Source organism: Urocitellus parryii, unplaced genomic scaffold (genome assembly GCF_045843805.1).
Source record: "Urocitellus parryii isolate mUroPar1 unplaced genomic scaffold, mUroPar1.hap1 Scaffold_216, whole genome shotgun sequence".
Classification (NCBI taxonomy): domain Eukaryota; kingdom Metazoa; phylum Chordata; class Mammalia; order Rodentia; family Sciuridae; genus Urocitellus; species Urocitellus parryii.
Window position 1 is genome coordinate 157976 of NW_027552348.1, and position 19983 is coordinate 177958.

General features: G+C 34.1%; 1 pseudogene; it reads right to left on the minus strand.

The window, feature by feature from the left end:
• Positions 1-962: 962 nt before the first annotated feature.
• Positions 963-19983, minus strand: part of LOC144251789 (transport and Golgi organization protein 1 homolog) — an 86102-nt pseudogene continuing 67081 nt past the window's right edge.

The window sequence follows — 19983 nt, forward strand, 5'->3', positions numbered from 1 at the left end:
TTTAGCCCTTGCACTTCAAGAGATCTAGTCTTTAATTTTTCAGTTGTCTGTTAGGTCAGTTTTGTTTACTAGATGAATGTTAACAAAACTATATGAGCCTGAAAGAATTATCAACCAAATTTAGTCTTTTCTTTCATCTGGATTGGGTTAATTTCACAAGTACAAAAGTAGTTCAGTCTACAGTAGTTCTAGGAAATGAAGAATTTGCCTTAATAAAATGTTCACTCAACTGAAACTCTGAGTAGTCAAAATTTCCAGACTCTAAACTTCTCAAGAGAAGGGCCTCATGTTCTCCATGTCATGTAAACTTTCCAAGGTGCTTGGCAGCACTCTGTACCCTGTGGAATACTCAGTACCTTTTTGTTTGATGTTACTGATGTTTGATGTTGCTCCCTTACAATCTACTATTAAAATGTAGCAAAACTGATACATTGTTCTTTCTGTTTTCTCATACTATAAAACATGTATATCAAAGTGATAATTTAAAAAAAACCTTTTTTTTTTGGTTGTAAATGGACACAGTACCTTTATATTTATATGTGGTGCTGAGGATCAAACCCAGTGCCTCACATGCAACCCCAGCCCCTCAAAGTGATAATTTATATGAAGAAACATTTAGCATCCTTCACATAAGAATGCTTTTTTAACCTCTATTTATTTATGTGGCGCTGAGGATTAAACCCAGGGCCTTGCCTGTGCTAGGCAAGTACTCTACCACTGAGCCACAACCCCAGCTGCCACCAAAGAATGGGATTATATGGAAAAAAAGGATGCTTTGTATGAATGTCTGTTTCATCAGCATTAAACAAACTTAAATTGAACATTGTCATCAGCTTAGCTTTAATTAAGATATGAATGACCAAACCTCCCCCCCAAAAAAAGGTGATTTTATCTTGAAGCAATTAACACAAAGCAATCTGTATCTCACAAATTAGTTGTTTAAATTTACTTTCTAGTGTGGGAGGGGATGAGTCACTGGACAATAATTACAACTATAGCAGTAATACTTTCAGGTTGAAACACTACTGCTTCACAAATGAAATGATTTTAGTAACTAAATTCAAACACAATTTGCTGGAGAGGACTTCTAAAACTTTTGATACAAAAGTATAATTGAATCAAGGGACAGTATTCTCTACACAACCTGTACGTGGGCAGCTACCTTGGGCTTTGCTACAGAAGTGGTACAATCAGATGGATGTAAGGAGAGGCAACTATGGGTGGGTTCAGAACTGCTCAGATAAACTACATAGAACACATTATAACTTACTAATAGAATAAATACAAAAAAGGCTTTAGAGGGAAAACTACTGTTGCTTTGAATAAAATAATAAATCTGCCTTTCCTTGAAAATCTATCTTCCTAGCTGACATCACCTTTATTTAAATGCTATTTTAAAATTAGGAGTTATAGTAACTTCAGCATTGCCTTGTGTCCTGTAGAGGTTGAAAGATACATTCAAAATGTGTTTGTGACTTAAATTTTATTTTACATGGTTAAAAATGGCATAAGCTATTATATGGTTTTCCTCTTACACACAGCTGCTGCTTCTACTATTAAATGGAGGTTATGTAGATTGAATTCTTCCTAAAGGACTCAAATTCTTTTTGATTCTGAGTTATCTTCAGTAGTTTAGAGATTTTGTTTCACAGAGATTTTGTTTCACACTGAAGCTTTTGCCCCTATTTTGAGAATACTTAGGGGACATAAAAAGAACAATGATATGTTATGTTCTAGGTTTCAACAATCCTATTACTTTCTAGAATTTAAAAGAATGGAAGAATCTGGTCTAGCAGTAAGCAAAAGTACCAGGCTTTTATAATTTTATTTAAATCTTAAACCTCTTTAAAATGTACTGTTAAAATTGCCGTAATTAAAATTACAGTTCTGGAGAGCTAGTTCTTAGAAACATTGTTTTAAAGACAGTAGTTACAGATTCAGGACTTGCTTTAATTGATTTTTAAATAAAATATATTTGAGTATCTATCAAAAAAAAGAATTTAATTCAGCCCATAGTTGCTGATTAAAGACATTATAAGCCTTAGAGTTTCATTCATTCTTAGAGGATTATACTTTTCTAATTTTTTTTATCATATTCCTTGAAAATCAGTGGCAAGGTATGGGAAAGAGAAGAGTGTGTTGTGTACATTTTTAAAAAGAAATTTCCTAATTTTTTATAGACACAACATACCACCTTATATTTTACTGTTATAATGCAATAATGGCAAAAGCAGTAGAACTTCAGGTCAAACAACTCTTGCTACCAATGTAAACTCATTCTCAGAAAACCATTCTCACATGGACAGTGGTTAGAAAAAAGTACATGAATGTGCTACAAAAATAGAGCCACAAGACTTCTCACAAGTAAAAGAAATCCTTTGTAGAAGTCCACAGTTGACCAAGGTCCAGCCTCCTTAACAGTGAGCAACAGGGAATATGCTGACAAGTCACCATCTTCAGTTCTGAGAGTGAGTTGACATGCTTCCCCAATGGCACAAAGTCTCATGACGATCCAATGAATCAACAGACACTTGGGAAATATTAATAAACATTTTTTATGAACTATTACAACAAAGAACTTCAGCAAGAAGGAAAATGAAGTTTATGATCTTTGAGTAAAAATTTTTAGTGTAGCAGTCTCTGCGACCAGATATTGAAAGAGAAAAAAAAATCAAGCTTATAAAACACCATTTCTCTGTTATCAACTGGAATACACTAAAAATAGGATAATGGAAATACATGTTCTTAAAGCATTTCCACAGGAAATGTCCATAATTATGACACTCTAAATCATTTAGCAATTGTATATGCTACATTAACTAAAACAAATGTATTCCTTATTGCACATTTTAAAATTGGAAGGATACTCTAGCTTAAGTGGGGGATATTTAGGGGGAAAATATTTTGGCTCAAAATGTATACTGCACCAAGGCAGCTTCATTCTAAAAACATAAACCATTTAAAATAAACTTTTATATTTTGAAGCCAATAATCCTTTAACTTGATGAATAGTTTATAGTCCATTTTCTGACTAAGTGTCAAAGGTTAATTTTATGGGCCCTGTTTTAAGGCCTGTGAACAGCCCTCACTAATCTGAGAATTAGGTGTAGGTGGAGGTTCATCTTTAAAGCCTGAAGGCATTAAGTCTTTTGCAGCAGGTGGTGGCCCATAGTCTTGGGGACCATGAGTTGGAGGTGGTAATGGGGCACCAGGAATGAAGTACTCTCTTGGGCCAAATGAGCCTAAAGGTCTAAATGGTGCTGGTGCGGGTCCTGGAAAAAAATCACGAGGGTCAAAAGGCAAATCCCATTTTCCAGGTGGAACACCTGGTGCATATTCTCTGAAGCCTATTGGTGGACACATACCAGGACCTGGAAAATAAAAAGGAAGTTATGTAAATACCCAGAAATTTCTGAACTAGGGTGATTTCAAGTATGTTAATATAGTCTTTAATTTCTCCCAAGCCTAGAACATCAACTGGTGAACATCCTGACTTGCCAGATGAGGCAAACTGAGATGGAACAAGTTTAGTTATAGCCTTTGACCAACCAGCCATGAAGCAACATATTAAGGATTTAAACATGGCTCTACCTAGCTCCAGGCTTGTCTTTTTTCTTTCCCTACTATATAATTGCAGAATTATTTCTATCTCACAAGAGCTCCATTTATATTTGGAAGTACTATATTACCATGACAAGATGATAGATCATGAAATAAGAACTTCACTACATCAAAGAAATATTGATAAAAGGAAATTCCACTATAATTACTGTATCCATTAAAAATTCATGAAGTATTTCAGCATGGACTTTACACATGCCATCAGAATCAAGGTGCATGCCCTCCTGAAAAAGGCCTTCCAAAGCCACCTAATTAAATCAGCAATATTTATTAGGTCACTGTTAAATCCTCCTCTTTAACACTTCCCTCTGACTTTTCTCAAGGTAAGGAGGGTTTGACTTTTCTATATTCTATAACCTACTGCTTATGCTTCCATTATGGGTGATTACAAACTTTATGTTATAGGATTTTCATATCTGTGACAAAATTTTAAGTTATGGCATGTGTCTCATCCACCTTTCCATCTATTGCAGTGCATATCAACAGATTTTCAACAAACATCTGCAGAAGTAATATTTCTGGCTTTTCTGTATATAGCCCCTTATCCTTGTCTATGAGAGATAGCTATTGCCTATCTCAGTATAAGATTATGTAGTGTCCCATATGTCCCAGAAAACTGGAGGAAAAGTTAAAATGTACTCAGCTTTATCCTTCCATTGTTAAGACCTGAGATAGCAACCAACTGTTTTAGCAAGCAATAGAAATGAAAGATGAATGTGATTTATAAGTCAATCACTACTGTTCAGATCATCATACCAAACGGTGGAGGAATTGGCCGAGGCCCAAAAGGCCCACCAAGCTGACGTGGCGGTCCATACCAAATGGGAGGTGGTGGAGGCCGTCCCATCGGGGGTCCCATGAAGGGTACCCCTGAGAAAGGAGGGGGCCCTTTCATAGCCATATGAACCTGCAATTTAAGATTTGAAAGCAGTTAAAAGTTTTAAAATTCCTATGTATTAAGACAAAGTACCAACACCGATAAAAGCTAAAACCCAAAACAGGCACCTGTCCAGAGAACACCATCAGTGCAACAAAACTACCCACCCCTCCTGTGTATTCCCACCGACAGCTTACAGAAGTTGGAAGGATGCCACAAGAGGGAGCAGTTTGTTACTGATTATATCTGCACAGGAAAGGGAAAGGCAAGAGGACTGGCAGAGGTTATTAACAGAGGTGATTTCTGACCAGTATGTCATGCTGTATTCACTACAATCTATTTCAAAGGGAGTCCCCCCCCTCCCCATCACTTCCCTTTCATCACAATAGCTCATTACTTCCATATTAAGAATGAACAGAATAAAATGAAAAATCCATTCTCTACCCATGTAATAATAGCTACTATTCAGAGTATCTTCAGTAAGTCTTTCATATATTATTCAACCTCTGAGATCTTTAAGTAGACTGTCTTATTTTAAATAAGAGGGAACAAAAGCAAATGGAATATCATAATTTGTTGAAGGCCACACTGCATATTAAAGGAACTCAATCCCAGGTTTGCCTCCAAGCCATGCTTTTCCCACCTCTACTCCTCTCTAACAATGGGTCTTTTCTCTCTTTTAAATCTTCTACTACAAAGGGATTTGGGGTCTTATCTAAGGTGCCCTTAGATTTCTCTAGAGATGTATATTCCTGGAATATATATACACTGGAACTTGAGAAGTATTTTCCATCACAGTGCTATATACACAAATTAGGAAGACAAAGCTTTAATATTTACATTCATTTACTGTACACCATTTGAGATATTGATTTATCATTTCCTATGAGTAGTGGGTTTGAAACTAAACAATTAAAATTTATTTTGTTATAGAGCTGCAGAAGACCTACCAGATATAATAGCAACACAGTTACAAGAGAATACACTTATGTGAACAAATGAGACCATTTCTTGGGACTGGCTCAAGAGGTCATTTTAGATGATCATTGTTTCATTGAAACAGTATTTCAATTTCAGAAAATCTGATACCAATCTAATTCAAATCACTCAAAATAGGGTTTGCACAAATGGAGGAATTCTTAAATAACATTCTTCCAAAAAAATAAAAAAAATATATGAATTATATAATTTATAATGAATTTACTTTGCCTTAGAACATTCAACACAAAACACCATATAAAGTTAGAGTGATAACTTTTCACATTCTGTAGTTCATTACAGTTGTACACACTTAAGCAACATTCCCAAGTTAAGGAGAAAAGTAAGCTCAATATTGCATGCAGTTTACAGCAAACAAGATCAGTGTCATGCTCTGAATATCCTTCCCAGAAATGCACAGAATAAAACCCAATTCAGTTCTCAACCTCTAAGCATCCAACTGGATGCTCAGTCAAAGAAGTAATGGTGGAGACTGAGGGGGTCTCAGGTTCTTGGGGAACAGTTTGCTTTTTAAAAAACAAATGGGATTGTACAAATAGAACACAAAGAAGGATAAAGCAAAGAGCAAGTACTGTAGGAAAGCTACATGTTCCTGCATGACCACATGATTCACAGTAACTACAGAACTTACCTTGCCCTCATTCGTAACCTTAGCTGGAGAAGAACTTCTGGAGCTGCTGTTCATGTGAGGTGGAACACATCCTGGGTCTGTTAGAGATCAAAGAATGGATTCAGACTTATTCTAACATGAAAAGAATAAAAATCATCCATCCACAATTACAGATTCTTTGAAATTACTTGGTCCCTTTACCAGAGGCAACAGGTTTCCCAGATGCCTCAGAAGACCAGTACGAGGTAAAGGTCCATCCATTGACCCTTGGGAAAGAAAGATCAGAGCCCTTGTATGTATTTTTCAGAAGAAATAAACCACTGGTGGACAGGTCAGGATTCAACAATACCTAGAAAGCAAAATGAAAAATGGGTTGCCCAGAGGTTGGGGTCATACCTCAGTTGTAGAGTGTTTGCCTAGCATGTGTGAGGCACTGGGTTTGATTCTCAGCACACATTTAAAAAATAAATAAAGATATCATGTCCATCTACAATTAAAAATATTTTTTTAAAAAAAATGGGCTGCCCAATACGTAAATCACAATTTATGAAGAGACTTAAGTAAAATAAAGAACTGCCTTGGGTTGATAGAACAGCAGATTAATAAGTATTGGTCCTAAACTTTAAGCTATAGACTTGAAGTATGTGTAGGCTGGCTTTTCTTTAGTCTGTATAACCTGACTTCCAATCTTACCAAGACTACAGTCCTATTTAGAATTGGAAATAAGACTCAGTATTTTCATGTAGGAAATAAAGTATGCTACATAAAGTTTAAGGCTACTTTTATAATATTTGGGAAAGGAACACCATAGAGATTTAATTTAAAGATAAAGGTTTACACTTCACAGAGTAAAATTTAAAAGAAAAAAACAATACAGAGACCTCCAGGAAAAAAAAAATGTTTTCTATTCTAGAACAGATTTTACAGAAAACATTCACTAAGATAAAGTAAGAAATTATCTTCTATATATTGTACAGGCCCAAATTATATGTTTTCATTAAAATATTCAAAAGGGAAAAAAAAAACCAAAACCTTGAAGCAACATGTGAATGCTAACCAAATCCGTTTCTAGGCATATCTTTTCGATTAAGAGTAGCAGAAGGAGGTCTCCCAGCTGGCTCTGCTGTCAGTGGAGGGGAACATTCACCACCACTCAAGGGGGATGGACCAAAAGAGCCATTATGGCTCAGTGGACCTAAAGACAACAATGCCGTGCTACTACTTTAAGGCAGCCTTCTCCCTGACACCAACCCTCACCTCCCGCTTTAGCAAATCATTCAGATTATTTCATAACCATTACACACAGAAATAAAAAGTAATTTACATACATTATGCACCAAGAAATAAAATAGCTCCTTTTACAAAGTGCCCCCTACCTCTCCGAGGAGGATTTTGTAAATTTGGTCTTCCCGGCATAGGTTTTACAATCACGGGTTCATCTTGCCGCACTGCCATCTTTTGGGTCATTTCCAATAGTCTTGAATATTGAGAAAGAATGGGCTGAATTATGAAACAGCAATCTATTCCTTCATAGATAATATCTAGGATAACCTTAAAACACTATAAAACATATAGTAAGATACCAAAATCACATACTTCTGTCTCAAATCAGCAGCTTCCCTTTTCTCTTCAGCTATAGCTCTTTCTGCAGAACGAGCTTTGAGCTATTAAAGAGAAAATATTCAAATTCAGTTGCGGTAGGCTATGCACAAAATAAAGAAAAGGGGGAAAAAATCTTACCCAATTATCATGAGCTTTCTTCTCATGCATAGCAATCTGAAAAAGACAACACATTAAAAAAATATGTTTTTAGGGACTCATTATAATAGCCTATAATTGTCTGTATTAGATATCAAAGAATTCTGCAACTACAGGACAGTATTAATTACTACCTGGTTTTTAAATGAGCGCTCAGTTTTCTGTAGTTCTTTTTCCATCTCTTCAATTCTCCGCCTAAGAATTACAACAATTGAATAACATTTGAAACATTCTGACAATTTTCCCTTTATTCCATCAGCTATACTTTTAAAGACGTTATCATACATAAGAAAAACATTTCTATGGTTATATGAATCCAGTGTGATCAAAACTAATACTACAGGCCAGGTGCAATGCCACATGCCAGTAATCCCAATGATTGGGAAGCTGAGGCAGGAGGATCACAAGTTCGAGGTCAGTCTCAGCAATTACGTGGGAACCTATGCAACTGAGACCCTGGCTCAAAGTAAAAAAAAGGTCTAAGGATGTAGCTTAGTAGTAAAGCACCAAAAATAAATAAATAAATAAATAAATAAATAAATAAATTAAATAAAAACCTAATACTAATAACTTCTTTATCATTTAATTGCTAGAGATTCTGAATGATAAATTATAGTTTCCTTAACTGTTCATGAGTGTGTTCTCAAGTAATTCTGCTAGAAATATCTTCCTCCTTAAAACTTTTTTTGTTTTTTTCAAATTATATCCATAGAAGATTTCCAAGGTCTATCAAATGCCACACTTTTGTGGGTCTTGATACATCACACAGCAAACTGATTTCTTAAAGAATTACTACAACATACAAAACCCCCAGAACTGTTTGCATTGACCAAGTTCCCTACGGTCTTGCCCATTAGGTATAAGTAAATCTTTGTTAACATTTTTCATTTGTTAAGTTGAAATTTATTTTTTCTCCTGTGTGAATTGAATGTATTCATATCCTCTCGTTATTTATACTTCCAAGCTATTTTCTTCTATCTACACAATGTAAAAAAAGATTAAAAAGAAAGCTAACACTAGTTCATTAGACACTGACACCCTCCTTTAGAAACTGAACTCACTTGTAATTTTTAACTTCCTGTACAGCGGAAACCACCTTTTCATCTGCAGCTGACAGCTGCTGCTCTTTTTCTAGTCTCTCGTATTCTTCTTGGCTCAGTTTCCTAAAATAAAGCCAGTTATCAAATCAAAAGTTTTTCTTTGTGAATATCACTTCCCACAATTCTATAAAATGCTTAGGCACATAAAATAGAAATTCAAACCTGCAATTTCGTAAATCAAACTCTGGCAAATCACTTACATTTTCTAACTTCTCCTCTTAATTCTCTACTTACCAGTAAATAAAATAAATGTGAAAACAACATGTGCCCCAAGGGCAAGTCTCCTGTGTGTAAGATAATAAAAACTCACGTTACTTCAATGTGGAAGATCAGGACTGATCAACCTAACATAATTAAACATATTAGGATAAAGCAGGGGATAATTCTTTTCTCGTTTCTGCCATGGGTAGGACATTAAGTATATCTTTGTCATGGGGGAACTCTTCTCAATCCAAGACTGGTACCATAATAAAGATATAGTCAGTCAAAGAAAAAATCTTCTAGAATATGTCTTTTAGCTATGCAATTTACCACAGAACATTTTTCACACTTTAGATATCTATTTCAAAAGAATTGTAATTAAGCAAAAAGACCAATCTGAGTTTTGATAATGCCTGTCAACCAGAAAAAGAAGCCAAACTGACCTACAATCAGAGTATTATCTACTGACAAGTTTTAACTCTGATCATGAAACTCAAGATGTTCATCTACTGAGACAAAGGTAGACACATTTAATGATTTAAAAAATACTATTTTCTGCTATCCTTGTACTACCCTCTTTAGCCATAGTTCCAATTCAAAAGATAATTAACTTGAAACTTAATTTTCCATAAATCAGAAGAACTATAGTAAAAAAGGATTATTGATACCAAATAGAAAAAGGGGATTATATATTCTTATATAGCTTCTCATTTAATTCTTCAGCAAGTATTTTATGAGTGGCTATAATATACTAGTTACCTTGTAAGATGCTAAAGAATAAAAGAGTTCACTGTTTCAGGTATAAATGATGCCTAAAGGAATATAATAATTTTCCCCACTGGCTTAAGAAGGAATATGGAGAAAACTAAATCTTGAAGGACAGAGAGAATTTTGTTTCCAATTATCAAAGAGTTAGTCTGAGGAGCACTAAGAAAAATCAAAATATCTTTATAAGAATATAAAATTGTGTTTGAAGGGATCCAAGCTAAAAAGGCAGTGGAGATATATGGATGTGGCCAAGATCCATTAGAAAAAGGAATCTCAGAATTACAAGTAAGGTTGGCACTTTAAGGTACTTTTCTCCTAGGTTTACCCACATATTGAACATAACACAAAGATATAATGAGTCTGAACTAAGCCTTCATCCAATTCTTGGGCTTAGAAGAAAAAAAGAAGTGTTTGGGGCTACAAATAAAGGGACCCTTAATAAAAGCCCTAGCCTTTGAGTTTAGATTAGAAAATACTGCACACTTAAGTGATGAACAGGCAAAAAATCCAAAAGGAATAATACTGAAACATTGAAAAGACAAGTCATTTTTGAATTATCTTAATTGCTGACTAAGTTTAAAGTGACAATCTTACTCAAGTAACCTCAACACTTTTCTATAAGAAGATAACTTCATCTTAGTCCTCAAATTTCATCTATAATTATCACAACAATGTTAGCCAATCAAAACTGACCAGGCACTCCATAAGACAAAATTCTGTGAGAAAAAATCCCACAGAAAAGAAAACCACCTAATGGGGTTATCTGCACATGTTTTAAAATCACTGTGCTTTATACAGTCAAAAAAGTAAAGTCAAGATTATGAATTTCAGGGCTGGGAATATAGCTTAGTTGGTAGAATGCTGCCTTGCATGCACAAGACTCTGAGTTCAAACCCACCACCACAAAAGAGGAAAAAAAAAGATTATGAATTTTGTCAAAGGATTAGAAACTATAAAACCAAGAAAAGGTTGGGTGTGGTGACCTACCTACAGTAGAAGATACTCAAGAGGCAGAGGCAGAATGATGAGATTAAAGATAGCTTGGAAAGCAGTAAGACACTAGTCCCTTATGAGAAAGAGCAAGGAGTCTGGGGAGGTAGCTCAATAGTAGAGCACATGGCTCAATGTCCTGGGTTTGAGCTGTAGTACTGAAATAGGACTGGGGTTGTGGCTCAGTGGTGAAGCACGTGCCCCACATGTGTGGGGCATTGGGATCAGTCCTCAACACCACATAAAATAAATAAAATATTGTGTTGGGCTGGGGATGTGGCTCAAGCGGTAGTGCGCTCGCCTGGCATGCGTGCAGCCCGGGTTCAATCCTCAGTACCACATACAAACAAAGATGTTGTGTCCACCAAAAACTAAAAAATAAATATTAAAATTCTCTCTTTCTCTCTTAAAAAATCCTATAAAAAATAAAATAAAATATTATGTCCCTCTACAACTAAAATAATATTTTAAACCCTGAACTTTTTAAAATCCTAAACTCAATGAATGATTTTAGCAGCAGATTTGGGAAGTAAAATAAATCCTAGCACTTTTAAGATAGGTCAGAAGAAAATATCCAGAAGAAGTAAATCCAGAATGTAGGAGGCATGGGAAATCAAATTCTAATATGCATTATTATAATCAGAAGAGAGAATGAGGTAAAATCAACATTTAGAAAAAGACTCGAAAATTCAAGAAATGTTTAATGGTCCCAAGCAACATAACTGCAAGAGAAAAAGTGGGTGGGGTGGGGAAAACTACACCTAGGCACTTCCCAATACAACTGTTAAAAAAACAGAGAAATGACTACAGGAACTAGGGGAGGGATAAGACCAAACAACAATGATAATGGATTCCTTAATGAAAAAATTTAAAACAGATGGTAATTAATTGGATATTTTTAAATTGCTAAAACTAAGTAACAGTCAAAATTCAGTAGCCAAAAGAAAGAACCTTTAAAAAATGGAAACTGGTTTTAACTCTAATCATGAAGTTCATGTCAACCTAACACAGATTATAAAGGTAGCAATATTTAGTGGATAAAATACTATTCTCTATTTATCCTTGTACTACTTTGATACACTAATCAAATCTATCATTAAAGGACAATGTTCAAATAGAATGAAAATAATTTCAAATAAGAAACCAACAGTGTAGAATGCAGAACTACAGAAACTTTAAATATGTGTATAAATTGAATGAATGTTTTGTGGAGTTCACAGTATATGAAGTACTAACATACAATGCCACAACAGTTATCTGATTCAGGAGCTACTTAAAGCCCATAAAAAGATAATAAACCTATTAATCTATGTCAGGTTGTTATTAAATCCAGAATATATACCATGGCCTTTAAATTATGAGAAGATGAATAAAATTATAATTATAATTATATAATTATAATTCCATTATAATTTAGGATTACATCAAGCTTATACAGGGGATGAGGAAAATAATTAAAAATATTTAAACTATTAAAAAGATACAAGGGGGGCTGGAGATGTGGCTCAGCGGTAGCGCGCTCGCCTGGCATGCGTGCGGCCCGGGTTCGATCCTCAGCACCACATACCAACAAAGATGTTGTGTCCGCCGAGAACTAAAAAATAAATATTAAAAATTCTCTCTCTCTCTCTCCTCTCTCACTCTCTCTTTAAAAAAAAAAAAAAAGATACAAGGAAGAAAAAAAAGAACAGGTCATCAAATAGAAAGCAAATTCTTCATAAACCACAGGCACATATTGACATGGACAGACTTATATTTTAGAAAGTCCACTCAAGCGGCTATAGAGAAAATTAATAAGAATATATTATATAAAAGAATATATATATTATATAAAGTAATATATATTATATATATTATATATTATATAAAGTAATATATATTATATATATTATATATTAATTATATATATATTATATAAAAGAATATATATATATAAATGCTGAAGAGTAAAATCAGGTGCAAATAAATAAAATCTGACACACAAACTATTTTTAGAGAATTCAAGTATTTTTGTGGATTAAAAACTTCAAATGAACTTTCAAAAAATAACTAGCTCCACACTGAGAAGATTAATATATAAATATATACTACAAACAAGTACTTCTGTAATCATAACTCCTAAGGTCCTTGCCACAGTTCAATTTTTAGTGTGAACATCTGAGATATTCAAGTCCAAAACTTGTACCATCAATAAGTAAATATTATTCCTTTTTGAAGTTTTTATTCTACTAAAACATGTCATTCCAAATCACTCAGTATTTTTAAAGGTCCAGAGTTAGAGATACAAGTTCAAAACATTAGAATTACATAACTGATCACAATGAAAGGTAATTAAAATAAGTAGTGGGATCATAGAAAGGGTCTAGATCTTTGAGAGGTATTTCCACATAAGTGACTGTTAATACCAGTTTACCACTTCCTGCCTTCATATGAATTTGACAATTGATTACGATGTCCTCACAGCCTTAGTTTATGGTTCCAACTACCTCAGGACTCTTAAGACTGACGATGGAAAGAAAAATGCAACTTATAGGAAACAAAACACAAAGGAAAAAAGACAAATCTCTACTTATTACAACTAGAAGAAATTGTAAATAATCTTAAGAAAAGATAAAATTATCTGTTAGTTCACACAGTGATAACAATAACAAACAATGAAAATCTTACTTTTGTAATGCCATCTCATTTTGCTGGTAGAGTTCATTTAAAATCTCCACTTTCTGCCTAAGAGTTTTGCATTCCTCTTCCAGTCCAACTTTAGAAGACCGTAGTGAATTGCAGTCACTTTCTAATTTCTTTATTTGGTCTGTAAAGGATAAAACAGTTTATCTCTATATGTGTACAAGGACTTAAGAACTTGTTTGAGGGAGTAGTGCCAAGAAAAGTAAGAAGCATGAAAGCAAGAAGCTTTATCTTTCCAATAAAATTTTAAGTCTTTCCAACATGGCAATTTCTTCTCAAGAAGAACCCACCTTCTAGATTACATTTTGTGGACTTCGAGGCTCTTAGCTCAAGTTGTGAAAGTTTTAGATCCTCTTCAACTACTGATATTGTAGTTTGTGTCTAAAAATTGCAGAAAAGAGAGGTATTCTTAAAAGTGAGGCACAGGAAGAATTCACAGGCACTATGGGACTCTTACAAAGAACTATACCCGAGAGACATCCATCATCTGCTTAATTTGATCTTTGATCTTCTTGTTCCGATCACCTAAAAAACAAAAGACTTTAGCTTTTTCTTTCCTTACTTTTAACTCTATATTCTCCTAACTTCCCCAAACTAAAGAATGATCGTGTTCAAACACCGGAAGAAAAAAAAATCAATTAAATAATTAAACTGATTAGACTAATGACTTTTAAGAGAATTGCAAGCTTAGATTTAAAAAAAGAGAGAGAGAGGTGAATTTCAGGTTGGGGTTGTGGCTCAGTGGTAGAGTGCTCACCTAGCATGTGTGAGGCACTGAGTTTGATCTTCAGCATAAAAATAAATAGAAGTAGAAACCAAAAAAAGGTGAATTTCTAGTTTGCACAACTAAAATGTTATCTCTGCTATTCTTGTAAGATAAAAGCTTTTCTTCTCTCTCAGATCTATCTTCACCTGGGCAAGTAAGTGTCTTATTTAGAAAGATTCAATCCTATATTTTCTCCCTGAATCTACTACCAGGTGTGGTTTGAAATACTTGCTATGTAAGCAATATCCAACTTGGGAGAAAACATCTGGAAATATTTTCCTCATCAGTAAACACTGTTACACTCCCTCTCTAGCTTTCTGATAGTCTCTAGCCTCTGTTCTCACAGCCTTAGTTTATGGTTCCAACTGCCTCTGGACTCTTAAGACTGACTGTGGACCTTAAAACCACAGAGCCATAGAGATGATGAGTATCAAAATCAAGTATCATCTGCATAAGTTAAGAAATAAATTTCTCTTACTGTACAATGTTCAATACTTAGAGGTATAGGATGTGACTATTGTAGCTGCAGTGTACTTACTAGTTTTCAATGGGATAGAAAAAGTCAGTGTTCTTCACATGCCTATTGCTACATTATACCGCAGCAACCCACCTCTGCCAATGCAACAGACATATCTATAGATCCAGTGATATGTGTCTACAACCCTGAAGCTTAAGAAGAAATTCATCCAGCTGAAAAGTGGCATCTGTATACTTAAAGACAGGAAAGCAAAAAAGGATTCAACCTCCCTGAGACTGATCTTACCTGCTCTCTCTCCATTGGTTAATTCATCTGACTCATCTTCTCTATTTTGATCCTCAGATTTAGATTCACATTGTAACCGATTCAACAGTGTGATATAATTAGTCAAAGCCTAGAAAAGAAGCAAAAGGTTGGAAGACTTTCGATTTTAATTCAGAAGATTTCAGGAGAATTCATGAGATGAAACATGTATTTGGAGTATAAACTTACTTTATTAGTATTATCTTCGTAACTAAGAGCTACTTGTAAATCTTTCTGGGACTTCTCAAATGATTTGATTTGTTCACTGAGCTCAGCATGTGATGTACTCCAGTCTTTGACTTCCTGCTGCAACTGAAAAGTCAAAACACATGAATTCCTATGGGTTAGGTAGGGGTTTCTGCACTGGATACATTAGGACTACAAGACTTAGACAAAGAAATAGAGAGCCATACTCCTCGGTGGCCTGCCTCAAACGAGGGGGTTGAGACCTTGGTTAAGGAAGAGGGCAGAGTGGCCCCAACTCTCACAGCTGCAGTAAGAACATCAGAGCTATCAGGAAGTTGACCCTGTTTTATTGCATTCCCCAGAAAATTGCTGTCAATTCAAATAATTTACCTCCAGCAGGAATGGCTGGGCACATATGACTGTCTCCTAAATTTAGATTCCTTATCATGTAATCTTCCCTTGGCCGGTGAATCAGTAACTACTCAAAACAGGATCATAAAATACTTAATTTTCTGTTTTAAAAAGTTTCTTTGAGGCTATGCAAGTTAATAACTGATTGATATTTGATAAGAAAAGCAATAATCCAAAAATCCAAAACAGATGGAGAACATATATATGCACTCAATTTGGGGAGCATTGTTTAAACTTTGCATATCTAGAAAAGGTCCTACATGAATATTCCTTACCTCAGAAACAGATCCAAGAAAGATTCACTTCTCTAGTTTACATTATGTATGACATCAAATTTTCTTTACCTGCTCTTTCTCCTTCTTAAGCATGGTATTTTCTTTCTGAAGCTGACAGCATTCCAACTTCACCTTCTCTTCACGAAGCTTAGTTTCATTGAGGATAATTTGAAGCTAATGCAAAACACTACAGTTAGTGAATTAGTTCCAAAGAAAAAACAAAGTTATACTTTCCCAAACCAGACATCATATAGTTCTTATTTTTTGCACATTTTAGCACACCTCAAATTTTTGGTTCGCAACAAAACTAAGATGTAGTATTAATATCCGTTAGCAAGAGTTGGCAGCTTTACCTCTGAAAGCTCAGAAGTATTCACTGAAATGACATCTTTAAGCTTCTCTATAGATTTCTTATTTTCCATTATCTGCCAGGTAAAAACAGAACACAAAATATGCATTAGGATTTCAGTAGAAATACTGATACATATGTGTGTGTGTGTGTGTGTGTGTGTGTGTACACACACACATATATATATATATACTAAAAAAGATAAACACAACAAAATATTTGTCAAGCCATCCCATTAAATTTCAGGTAAATGCAGGGGATCCAGCTTGGACTAAGCAAAAAATCAAGAAATGAAAGAGATGAGGGAAAATGAAGTCATAAATATTTCATGGCATCCACAACATTACTGTTTATGAGATAACCAGAAAAAAAGGACAAAGTATAGAAAACCATAATGCAATAAGTAAATAAAATGTTTTAAAGCATAGAAAATTAACTAATTAATTACTGTTTCAAATAAACCAGTTCAAATTAGTAATTTTTTTCGAGTGATAGAGAAAAAAATTTCCCAAGATCATTTTTAAAATTTTCTTATCTGAAGTAAAAAATGATAAAATTTAAGGAAGAATAGACTAATCTCACATACAGAAGAATTCCAAAAAAATTATAAAGATACTCGCTCCTTAAGGAAGTGGACATAACTCTGCAATCTTTGTTTGCAATGCCTGGGATTGAATCCTGGGCCTCATGCATGCTAGGCAAGTGCTCTACCATGAGCTGCATCCTGAGCTTGTAACTCTTCATACTTTAACTGTGGGCTGTGCATGGTAACTTCCAAAGAATGCAATATGACAAGGATTGGAAAGAATTTTTACAGTGGAGAAATCTGATAAATACTACCTCAGCTAGGTGATCAAGCTTACTTGGGGGTAGGATATTTCAGAACACACTCTACTATCTTTTGCAACTTTTATGTAATTACAGAAACTTATAGAAATTGAAAATGAAATATGTAAGTAAAATTTTTTAAGTGCAGAAAATTCATTAATTCATTACACTTTCAAGTAAAAAGTAAACAAATACTATTCAACTGGACAATAGTTTTTTAGTTGTTCTGCATGTTTCCAAGGGCAGAGCAAAGCAATATGAAAATTATCCAAGGTTGAGAATAAAAATATTTCCTAGGCCCATAAAAATAATTTGTTGTATCAGTACTTAAAAGTTCCACAAAATGGGCAGAAGTGTGTTCAACTTCCTTGACTCCTAATCTTACTTTAGTTAACAGCTGGACTAAGTTCAACTTAACCAATTTTACAAAATATTTCAAAAGCCAAATTGCAGTAACACTTAGCAGCAAAACTCATACCAAGTCCTGATTCTTAGCATTCTGTTCTCTCTCAGATTCTAACATAACAAGAAGACTTTTAGCTCTCTCATCCAGAAGTTCATTAGCTTTTTCAAGAAGCTTCATTTCATCCTGGAAAAAAAAGGTGTCAAGATCACTCACTCATTACATTTACTTTTGAGTTTAGAATGTAATTCCCCCCAAAGAAGGGATTTTTACCTTATATTTAGTTACTTCATCAGAAAGAATCATATTTTGTTTCATGGTCTCTTGGACCTGCTGTTTCTTTGATTCCTTCATCTATGTAAATAAAGCATTCAGAATTAAGATACACAAATTATAGTGCTACTATACAAGTTACTTCCAGACAAGTGACCCTTTCCAGAAGAAAGCAGTACTTAATACATATGACTGCTTAGAATTTGGATGATTTGTAGGAAATAATGAAACAAAAATTTTAAAATACGATTTTAAATTAAAACAGGTAGAAATGATTCAAGCTAGAACCAAGGGAGAAAGAAAAAGAATAATTATACCTTCTGTTCATAATTTGACAATTTCTGCATTAGTTCCTCATTTTCTTTCATGAAATTGTTCACCTTTTTGGAAATTTGCTGTTCATTGACTAAAAGGGGGAAATACACAAGATTATTACAATCACTAAATGAAATTCAATTACTCAATCTACTAAAAGCAAAGACATGTTATATGGTACTATGAGGAAATACTTCTTAGCATAACTATTATGCTTTTAAAAAGCAATCTATGCTTATTAGCAATAAGAGTATAAAAATTATTAAAATTTAAGAAAAATATAAGAACAATGATATTTTGCTGGGTGCAGTGGTGCACACCTGTAATCCCAGTGGCTCAGGAGGCTGAGCTAGAAGGATCCCAAGTTCAAAGCCAGCCTCAGCAAGAGCGAGACACTAAGCAACTAAGTGAGACTTGGTCTCTAAATATAGGGGGTTGGGGATGTGGCTCAGTAGAGTGCCCCAGAGTTCAATCACAGGTACCCCTCCCATCCAAAATGATATTTCAATTTAAGCTTATTTCACAGATGGGAAATACAGTAAAGTGTTGTAGCTTGATATTCCTCCCTTCTCAAAACACTTTCTTTTCAGAAAATGGAATCATTTCATTCTTTGCAAAGAAAAACAGAAATGAAAACATACTGATTCACATTACCATTCTTTAAATTATCTACTCAATTACTTAATGCATGATTAAATAATTAGCATAGAAATACTCTTCAAATGTAATACATCTGCATTACATCAATATTCAAAGTTAATCTGCCCCAAATTAAAACTTATCATCATCTCCCTATCCACAATTTGTTCCTCCTCTTTATCTCCTATCTCAGAGTTGGAACCATCATCATCTACTCTATTATCCATGCTAGCAACCTAGGAATAGTAAAATTTTCAGGAGGTAAAAAAGATAATAGACATTAAAAGTCACTGTATCTATTTCTAACATACATAAAACACACATCAAACACCAATACAAAGGGTTATTACAAGTTTAAGAAACCTAAAAATTTACCTTGATATACTCTATCTTTTACCTAGGAGAGAGAAAAAAGATTAAATTTGATGTCAAACATATGCTCAATAGAAACAGTAAAACAACAGTCAGAATCATAACCAAGTGAGAATTTAATAACATTCTGGTTCAGGATAATAATTTATAGGATTAAAAATAAGTAAAGGTTAACAAGCCTTTTAAATTTAATTGGTAGTGAGATTTCATAAATAGCCTCTGACATAAAAACACTAAGATATGTACCTTATTTCACAGTAAAGATGTGTGTGTGTGTGTATATGTGTGTGTGTGTGTGTGTGTGTGTGTGTCTTCAAAATCATTTACTTGACAATTCTAAATAACCAGGATAAAGTCTAGAAACAATGACTATTCAAAAGGAATCTGAGGAAACAATATTAAAGGCATAATCTTTGTACTAAGATATGCCACTTTCACTCACCAGAAAACATCTTAGAACTCCAATTTAAATTTGGCTATTGGCTGAATTTAGAAACTAAGAGGCTACATCATCTTATTTCTGCAAACCACTAAATATATAGCAAGAAATCTGAAAGGGAAGACTGCTAGAAGAAAATGCACAAGCAACAAGAGAAATGACAATTAACATATTCTGGAAAGGACAAAAACAATCATTTCCAAAAGACAGCAATAAACTGCCTGATAATAAAACCTAAGCAGAATTTTTTTTAAAACATCACTAAATTTCTTTGTAACTTAGCATATTACTTGTCCTTTCAAACTTATGTTATTAATGGTGATGGGATACTCAGATGTGT